General features: G+C 39.2%; 1 long non-coding RNA gene and 1 other non-coding gene across 2 annotated transcripts in view; one reads left to right on the top strand and one right to left on the bottom strand.

Moving 5' to 3' along the window:
* LOC128248579 (uncharacterized) overlaps positions 1-7,137 on the bottom strand; it is a 57,193-nt gene that overhangs the window by 35,739 nt on the left and 14,317 nt on the right. The gene's annotated exons all lie outside the window — the stretch shown is intronic.
* Positions 1,600-1,671, top strand: Trnad-guc (transfer RNA aspartic acid (anticodon GUC)). Its single transcript has one exon. It is a non-coding gene; the product is annotated as a tRNA-Asp (tRNA).

The following is a 7,137-nucleotide window of genomic DNA, read 5'->3' as shown; positions in this document are numbered from 1 at the left end:
ACCTAGAAAGTTCCCCTCTGAGGCACAAGTGCAGGCAAGGTTGTTTGTGAAAGGCCAGCAGTCACCTGTGCATACCAGCCTCCCCTCTCAACACCACTATATGTGCGTAAGTTAAAGGGTAAGGACTCCCTTCGGTCATCAATGACTATGGGATTGCACCTAGAAAGTTCCCATCTGAGGCATAAGTCCGGGCAAGGTGGCTTAGTGGAAGACTAGCAGTTGTCCATGCATACCAGCCTCCATCCTCAACACCATTATATGTGTATAAGTTAAAGGGTAAAGACCCCTTTGGTCATGAATGACTATGGGATTGTACCTAGAAAGTTCCCCTCCGAGGCACAAGTCCAGGCAAGGTTGTTTGTGGAAGACCAGCAGTTGCCCATGCATACCAGCCTCCTCTCTGCACACCACTGATGTTATCCAAAGGAAAGGCAAAGGCTGATACAGCTTGGCACCAGTGACGTCCCAACTCATTTCTACAGCTGAGTTAACTGGAGCAATGAGAAATAAAGTATCTTGCTCAAGAACACAACACATAGCCTGGTTCTGGAATCGAACTCACAGCCTCATGATTGTGAGTCTGACACTCTAACCACTGTGCCATGCACCTTCACTGAACTGGGTATGGCTGGTTTAAATGCTAGAGTTAAACAGCAGCAGTAGCACCCCCTGCCACTACCAACAATAACAACAAAAATAACAGCAACAATAACAACAAGAAGTTACAAAAAGAACTTTCTATGGAGTTTTTCGGTTTATTCAGCAGCTAAATTTTTCATCAATAAATTCCCCAGTGTATTTCTGAAATGGAACTACATACCCCAAATCTTAAGTCAGCATTTTCTCCCCTTGTTTTAATTAGATAAAAAACACAACAACCTGCATTAATTATGCATAAAGAACATATTTCTAACCTTGATCTAAATCAATTTGGGGGTTATTACCTGGAGAGAGAGAGAGAGAGAGAGAGAGAGAGAGAACAGACTGGTCTGACAGCAGAAAGACTTCCATTTTCACCTAGTTGGGTCTTGTCCAACTTTGTAACAGTCAGACACATTGTCGATATATATATATATATATATATATATATATATATATATATATATGGGTGTGTGTGTGTATGTATAAGTGTATACCTCTCTCTCTCCTTCTCCCTCTCTCTCTCCTTCTCCCTCTCTCTCTCCTTCTCCCTCTCTCTCTCCTTCTCTCTCTCTCTCTCCTTCTCCCTCTCTCTCCCTCCCTCCATACTCACCAGTCAATATCTAGTATAAGTCATCTGGTAATGGAGATTTGGTAATTGTTATAGAACCAGGCTCTCTCTCATTCAAACAAACTTTTTATATACATATGTGTGTGTGAGTGTGAGTGTACGTGTATGTATGTGTGTGTATGTGTATATATATATATATATACATACTCACACACACACACACACACACACACACACTTATACATGTGCACAAGCATGTATGCATGCATGTGTCTTTGTTAGTGTACTTATCAATAGCTAGCGCAAATCATCAAAAAATATATATTAAGCAATAAGTATATGAGTAAAAATGTATATATAACACACCATACAGAGCATATGAATTTATATTCTCGGTAGTATAGTGGTAAATATCCCTGCCTGTCGCGCAGGAGACTGGGGTTCGATTCCCCACCGGGGAGGCTTCCATATCTCCATCCAACCCATGCCAGCATGGAAAGTGGACGTTAAATGATGACAACGACGACGATGGTTAAACAATGACGATCTTCATAATCATCAAATTTATGTCTGCTTTTACATGCTGGCATGGTTTGAGCTGGAATTTCAGTGGCTAGGGATACAGTACACCTAGTCTAAAAGCACAGGATACATCTGATATTAAATAGAATATTTAATAAGAATATATTCCAGTCCTCGTTGCTGCAATAAAACTGAATGAGATTCCAAATGGGTTACTAAACTCGGTTGTCCCGCTAAAAAGCTATTATTATTCCTCACCCTTATTTTAGAACAAGGCTAGAAATATGTTCATGTATAAGAGTAATGTATGTATTCTATTGTGTATCATGTAAAAAAAAAGAATCAACAAAGAGACAGGTTGGTTATAGACAGAAGAGAATGGTCACAGCAAGAACCAGATGGTTGCAACTAGAATAGGAAAGTTACTGTTAAAACAGGATGGTTACAGCCAAAATACACTGGTCATGTGTGTTGGCACTCCGTCGCTTACGACGTCGAGGGTTCCAGTTGATCCGATCAACGGAACAGCCTGCTTGTGAAATTAACGTGCAAGTGGCTGAGCACTCCACTGACACATGTACCCTTAACGTAGTTCTCGGGGATATTCAGCGTGACACAGTGTGACAAGGCTGACCCTTTGAATTACAGGCACAACAGAAACAGGAAGTAAGAGTGAGAGAAAATTGTGGTGGAAGAGTACAGCAGGATTCGCCACCATCCCCTGCCGGAGCCTCGTGGAGCTTTAGGTGTTTTCGCTCAATAAACACTCACAATGCCCAGTCTAGGAATCGAAACTCGATCCTATGACCGCGAGTCTGCTGCCCTAACCACTGGGCCATTGCGCCTCCACTCACACACACTGGTCATAAATAGAACAGGAAAGCCACAGCTAAAATAGGTTGATCACAGTCTGATTAAGATAGTCACTGCTAGAACAGGTTGTCCAAATTTGGAACATAATAATTATTGCTAGAATAAACAGGTCAGCTAGGATAGGATGACCACAGCTAGAATACATGTTACTATCAGTTACCCCTTTATGCAACCTGTCAGCTAATGAACCAATAAAGGAGCCAGTATATAGTCACTCAGGCTTCTAGAAACAGCAGCCAAATCTAATTCAAATCACTCCCTTATTATTTTGTCTGTATTTCCTGTGCCATTTTGTGTGAGCCTTAGTAACTTCAGGTTTTTATATTTGTCACACATGTCCTCGGCCAACCTGTCTGGCCACTATTTCTTTGATCTTCTACACAAGTTCTCACTTTCTGGATTCAGTCAGGGTATGGTTCATCATAATAAATGTAGGTTAACATTAAAAAAAGAAGAAAATGTGATTCTTCCTATATAAAATTATGTTGGAAAGTTTTAGTTTAAACATTTATATTTTAAGATACGGAAATAAATTTATTTCTCAAACGCGTGTTAATGCTATAAATAGCGTGATCAGGATAAATTATCCATATATTTCAGAAAAATACATTACCGGCCAGCCATGAGACTTGAACTCACATCTCTGTGATTACGCGTCAAGTGTTTTACCATTGTATCATAGAACCTGAGTCAGTCTCAGAGAGGTTGGTATCAAATGAGTTGAATAAATATCTTTCTGTTATTTATGCTCAGAACTTGAGAAGGAGCACTGAATGGATCTTAATAAATTGTTAAATAATATTAAACTGTTAATACTAAATTGATCTAGTTAGTGTAATCCACATCCCAAGCTGCTGGAAAGGCCCCCATGGGGCTTAATTTCATAGCAAGAGTACACATATGTAGCTTTTAATCCAGATATTTATTTATAACCCATTTAATAATGACTAAAACACCAAATGACTAAAGCATCACATCATATTGATACTTTAGTCATTATCACATCGGATAGTTCAGGATGCAGCATGGCCAGAGAGTTAAGAAGTTCATTTTGTGAACAGGAGGACTTGGGTTTGATCCCACTCTGTGGTATCTAGTGCAAGTGTTTTTTGTTTTTTTCATTGCCCTTTGGGTCACCCTAATCCATTGTGAGAAGTGAAATTGAGTCAATGGAAACTGTGTGGAAGTTTGTTAGATGGATTCTACATGTAATTCAAAGATACAGTCATGCTGATTCTGCACATATCATTAAGTGGGTATGGGACCTTTTGGCACAGCTGTTATGGCACTGTTTATTTGGCATTGCTGAGTTCTCTCTATTACTCTTTCTTTCTCTCTCTCTCTCTCTCTCTTTGTGTATATGAGCATATTTCTCTTTATGTATATGAGGAAGGAAATGTGTATGTCCTTTGTGTTCATTTAATAAATTGTAATATTTCTCTCTCGCCCCACACCTCCATCTGCAAGTGTATATTTCAACTCATGCATGTGCGTGTTTGCCTCAGTACTGTCATCAAAACACGTTCAACATCTAGTCAGCTGTACCAGAATGACACCTTCAAAAACAATCACACCCTGTTGTCTCATTCAGTCATTAAGGATACACATGTCTGCCACTCTCAGGCTATTTCAATGGGTAGAGCTAACTCAGTTATTTGAATGACTAAATCCTCATCATTGAAACTAACAGATATCCATTCACTTCGTTTTACTTCAATTCAATACCAACTTTCATTCCTCACTCATCCTCATTCATATCGAATTATCTTTCTTTTTTCATTTCTTCTCTTCTCTCAATTACTCTCTGTTGTTAATCTTTAACACTTAATTTAAGGTGGTGTGGAGGTGCAATGGCCCAGTGGTTAGGGCAGTGTTGTGAGTGTTTATTGAATGAAAATACTTAAAGCTCCACGAGGCTCCGGCAAGGGATGGTGGCGAACCCTGCTGTACTCTTTCACCACAACTTTCTCTCACTCTTACTTCCTGTTTCTCTTGTGCCTGTAATTCAAAGAGCCAGCCTTCTCATACACTGTGTTACGCTGAATATCCCCGAGAACTACGTTAAGGGTACACGTGTCTGCGGAGTGCTCATCCACTTGCACGTTAATTCCACAAGCAGGCTGTTCTGTTGATCGGATCAACTGGAACCCTCGACGTCGTAAGCGACGGAGTGCCAACAACAACAACAACAACAACAATTTAAGGTGGTACAAACAAAGATTCCTAGATCAGGCTTTAAAAAAGAGAATACCCTAGTATTCTAGCAAATAGTGTATTTCAAATATCATTCATATTTTGGCATCATTCTTCTAAAATAATAATCCCCCAATGCATCTTTTACTCCATAAACTCACTGTAGAAATCCTTTTGTTGTGGGTGGATGGGTGGGATGGGGGAAATTCAATACTGACTGTAATTCTATTTGAATTTCACTTCCAGTCTCAAAGCTGTGACCATTCAGATCCAGTTATATTTCCAGAAACATGGCAATATCATTAGGCTATAGATCAACCAAGAATGTGAATGGATGGTGTATATAGAATGATAACCATTTTGGTCTTTTACTCTTTTATTTGTTTCAGTCATTTGACTGTGGCCATGCTGGAGCACCGCCTTTACTCGAGCAAATCGACCCCAGGACTTATTCTTTGGAAGCCTAGAACTTATTCTATCGGTATCTTTTGCTGAACTGCTAAGTTACAGGGACGTAAACACACCAGCATCAGTTGTCAGGCGATGTTGGGGGGACAAACACAGACACACAAACATATACACACACACACACACACACACACACATATATATATATATATATATACATATATACGATGGGCTTCTTTCAGTTTCCATCTACCAAATCCACTCACAAGGCTTTGGTCGGCCCAAGGCTATAGTAGAAGACACTTGCCCAAGGTGCCACGCAGTGGGACTGAACCCAAAACCATGTGGTTGGTAAGCAAGCTACTTACCACACAGCCACTCCCGCGCCTTTTGTTAAAAATCTCAAAATCACATGCTGCACGTTCAGGTTTTCTATAAAAATCTCCAAGCATATTCCTCAACTGATTCTAGTCACATGAGAGAGCAGACAGATTATTCAGTAGAGGTCCTCATCTTTGACTGGTCTCAGTGACCATGCTGGGGCATCACCTTGAAGGATTTTTAGTTGAACATATCAACCCCGGTAACTTATTTTTAAGTGTGTTATATCTTCTCTTGATTGCTTTCTACTGAACCACCAAGTTATGGGGACATAAACAAACCAGTATAGATCCAAAGACACACTCACACACACACACACACACACACACACACACACACACACACTAATATATGACAGGCTTCCACACAGTCTCCATCTACCAAAATCATTCTCAAAGTATTGACCTGTCTGAGGTTAAAGTAGAAGACAGTTACCCTAGGTGCCACACACTGGGACTGAACTTGGTTGCAAAGTGAGTTTCTTCACCACACAGCCACACCTTGCTTCCCCCAACCCTATTTCTGGTATTTTACTAGTGATGGTCACCTCGAACACTCAGCCAGCCTTAAAATTTGCTTGCCACTTAAAAAACGTGGGATTGATCTAAAGAATGATTTCCAAAAGCCTGATGAAGCATTTCAAGGGTCTCAGTAACATTTCAAGGTTCTCAGTAGCACTTCAAGGTTCTCAGTAGCAAATATGTCAAGCTTCATCTAAAATTTGATGTTGACGTGTAGTTTGAATTTGTCAACCATCTTAAAAATCCAGGAGATGTTCTTCTACAACGTTATAAATCCTTACACAATAACAGAACACAAATATTCTGTTGTGTCTGGGGAGAGTCATTTTCTTATTGTGCCTTAGAATTTAACACACTCACCGTTAAAATTTCCACTTATTTCTTATTTTTATTTTCCTAAAATTTTCATTGCGTCTTGCAACCCTTTCAATAATCTTGACTCTCTTTTAACGGTGAGTGTGTTAAATTTTAAGGCACAATAAGAAAATGACTCTCCCCAGACACAACAGAATATGCTTCAACACACGAAATCACATAAAAAATCTTGCAAACCAAATCCCAAAACGAAAGAACACAAATAGTTGGCCACAAAATAATGGCAAACCAATCTAAAAGTTTGGTTACCAATGATCATCACCTGTGTACGTCTTTTCCATTGAGTAACACAATCTCAGCAATTACAGTCTGGAAACTTCCTGATAACACTTTATATATTATTTCACCCCCTCCCCTCTCATTCTTTTTATTTCTTTCATATTCCATGTTTTTTTTGTTTTGTTTCTTTTTTACATTTTCTTTCATTTTGTTCTTCTCACCCTGACTATCTCTACATCTTTCCCCGTTATGTATCTTTCTCTTTCTCTCTCCGCTTCCACTTATGTGTGTGTATGTGTGTGTGCGCGTGTGTTTGTGTGTGTGTATGTGTGTGTACATGTGTGTGTGTGTGTGTGTGTATATATATATATATAAATATATATATAAATATATATATAAATATATATATATATATATATATATATATATATATAT

This window comes from Octopus bimaculoides, chromosome 8 (genome assembly GCF_001194135.2).
Source record: "Octopus bimaculoides isolate UCB-OBI-ISO-001 chromosome 8, ASM119413v2, whole genome shotgun sequence".
NCBI lineage: Eukaryota > Metazoa > Mollusca > Cephalopoda > Octopoda > Octopodidae > Octopus > Octopus bimaculoides.
The sequence above is the reverse complement of the archived record's forward strand: the minus strand, read 5'-3'. Positions and strand labels throughout refer to the sequence as shown.